The sequence below is a fragment of the Monopterus albus genome, unplaced genomic scaffold (assembly GCF_001952655.1).
Source record: "Monopterus albus unplaced genomic scaffold, M_albus_1.0 scaffold545.1, whole genome shotgun sequence".
In the NCBI taxonomy this organism is placed as follows: Eukaryota; Metazoa; Chordata; class Actinopteri; order Synbranchiformes; family Synbranchidae; genus Monopterus; species Monopterus albus.
Window position 1 is genome coordinate 57,521 of NW_018128425.1, and position 2,976 is coordinate 60,496.

At 41.3% G+C, this 2,976-nt stretch overlaps 1 protein-coding gene across 4 annotated transcripts in view; it reads right to left on the minus strand.

The window, feature by feature from the left end:
* Positions 1-2,976, minus strand: part of LOC109953103 (aryl hydrocarbon receptor nuclear translocator 2-like) — a 67,022-nt gene that overhangs the window by 56,655 nt on the left and 7,391 nt on the right. The window contains exon 1 of one of the 4 annotated variants that reach the window (XM_020588500.1): positions 1,405-1,527. The exons of the other annotated variants lie outside the window; for them this stretch is intronic. The gene's annotated coding sequence lies outside the window, so the exon portion shown is untranslated. Of the gene's footprint in view, positions 1-1,404; positions 1,528-2,976 lie in introns of those variants that run through there. 4 annotated transcript variants of the gene reach the window in all.

A 2,976-nucleotide genomic window follows, 5' to 3' on the forward strand; every position in this document is an offset into this window, starting at 1 on the left:
CAGGTTGCCCTGGCCCTGGAGCTCTACGTTTCTGATGAGCAGTCACCAGCCACATTGACCTGATCAGTGTTTGATTGTTTGTTGTGTCTTGTTGCTTTTCTTCTTTTGTCTCTCCTCTATCCACTCACCCCAACCGGTCGAGGCAGAAGGCTGCCCACCAAGAGCCGGGGTCCGTCGGAGGTTTCTTCTGTTAAAGGGAGTTTTTCCTCCCCACTGTCACCATAACAAAATAATTCTCGTTTTTATTATGCATTCACATTAAAATTTTATTTTCACTATTATGACATACTATTCTCCTTATAACGATATAGGCTACTGTATTTTCTTGTAATAACATGAGCCCTGCACAGCTTTGAGCAGTACGCTCATTCTCTTCAACACCTCCCATTTCAACTTTCCACACAATGACCAGTGTTGCACCTAGGAGGTGCACTCCAGCCGGTCCTTAAGAATCACTGATGACAGACGTAAATCCACACACATCAAAATTAGGGATGCTCCGATCCACCTTTTTTGCTTCCAATACCAATTCCGATACCTGGGATTCAGTATTGGCAATTACAGAGTACCGATCAGATACCTAAGTAAAATTTTTATAAAGTGCTGAATTACCTAATTAACTGTATGCATCCCTGTGAAATGCATTGGGCTCTACATGAACAATGTCATAACACTGTAAAAGAAAATAAACTAACAAATTATTCATTATTAAATTATTAAAGCAGAACCAGAGTGCAAAGAGTAATTTGACATCCAAAAGCAGCTGAATAACAAGAACTTCACTAGCTTGTGCTTGACTTTCAAAATTAAAGTGCAAGGAATTTCACATCCAGTGCAAAAGCAGCTGATACGAAAGTTTGTTGCATTTAGCATGGCACTTTGAGGTACAAAATGCACGTCCAACCAGTGTGCAGTTAAACTTAAAGGTGACACATTCAGAGCTGCAAATATCTGTTGTAAAACTCACCGCGTTGACATCCTTCATTTCTTCGGAGATGTGTTTGCACATTTTTCGGTAAAGTTCAGGTAGAGCAGTTTCGGATAAATATTTCCGCTTCACCATGTTGTACCGGGGTTCCAGGTGATAAGCAGTCTAAAGCCCTTGTCTCCAACGACGGAAAGCGGCTGCCCATCCAAAACAATGAAGTTCAGTATCATTTCAGTTATTTTCGCTGCTTTCACACTTTCAGGCGGAAATGACTGTGTTCTTTCCTTTGTCTCTTCCAAAGTTAGTTGCTTCGTTCCGTCTCACTTTTGTTTGTTCTGTTCATTGAACTCTGCATGCTCGTTTGGATGAAATCTCTGTAGATGCTTTATTAAATTTGTAGTGTTGTAATTCGACGTTTTACCGCCACCCCTCAGAACGTTAACCTTGCATATATTACAAACAGCGACGGGACTTACTGGCGTTTCTGTCACAAAGTATCTCCAGATCGCGGATGTTCTGCCTCGCTCCATGCTATTAGCTTGATCACATGAGGACTAAGCACACCACGTGTGCAAGATGCAACATGCTGCGCAGTCTCAGCGCAGCGTTAACTTGCATAGCAAAAGTTTTTTCTCAGATCGGGGCAGTTGTCGTCGATACCCGATCTAGAATTTTATTTCATATCGACGCCGATACCCGATACAAATATTGGCTCGGAGCATCCCTAATCAAAATAACACTCACTTCAATGCTGCTGTAACACATTTCAGTAATAGTTGGGTTGGTTGCATTTCAGGGCCAGTAATGAGATAAACAATGGCATGATGATTCCATTTGAACCAGGTGATGTCAACAGGTGACTGCGTCATGATTTGGTACAAAAGTGGCACCCAGGAAAGGCCGAACCCTTTAGGAGCAAAGATGGGCTGAGGACCACCAGTTTGACAACATATGTGTGAGAAGATTATTGAAATGTTTAAAAACAATGTTCCTCAAAGAAAGATAGGAAGGGATTTGGATCCGTCACCCTCCTTAAGACTTGCTTGCAGGAAGAATGGGACATGACACTTTACACACTGAATCACTTGGTGTCCTCGGCCCCTAAACATCTTTTAGGTGTTGTGAAAGGCAGCATCACAAGGTGGTAAACGCTTTACTGTCCAGAGTTTTGTTTGGAATATGTTGCAGCATCAGGATTGAAGTGAGTTTATTTAAGAATAAAACTGATGGTGTCACATCAAATAATGTGCTGCTGTGTTGTTTTCAATGTAAAACAGGACACAGATTTACACATCACTGTTTTAACTTTTTATTTTGATTTTACACACCATCCCAACTTTTTCTGATTTAGGTTTGGATATACAACCAACATTTTTCTGCTGCTTTATAATTGATATTGGCTAAATTAGTTTTATTGCATATCATGCAGCATAATATTCATTATCCAATTGTATGGTTGTGGAGTACTTGGCATGATTCGCCTCCAGGGGGGAACCACTGTGCAGGCTGGGAGTACATAAGGTACACAGCCAAGGTTAGCTAAAGAAAGCACTGTGTGTGTGTCTCATTTTTACACAAAATAAACTATTTGATTCCCAATGTGTTATTTATTATTTCATACAACTAGGGGGTCAATTTAACTCTTAGGGCAGAGACACGCCAAGCTGATGTGAAAGAACTAGCAATGATGAAGGCCAACCTCTGTGCCACCTCAAGTTGGATTTGTCTGGGCCAGTTGGGTTGAAAACGTGACACCTGACCACGCCGCACAGCCAACGATCGACTAGTACATACACTCTACTCCTGGGTGAGAGAAATAACTCCCCCTACCAACAGGTGGCAGTGTCTTTATCCATAAATTCAGAAAGGAAAAGAAGAAGAGCTAGAATGTGAAAGTAAATGCTGTAAACAAAACACCTGTTCAAAACAGCTGCTGTTTATAGGTGCTTATAATCGAGAATATGTCTGATAAGCTGTAAATGACTCTGCAGTTCTCTACCCTTGGTCTTTCAGTTGTGGAAGTAGAAAGGAGGACGTGTAGGTGAAAA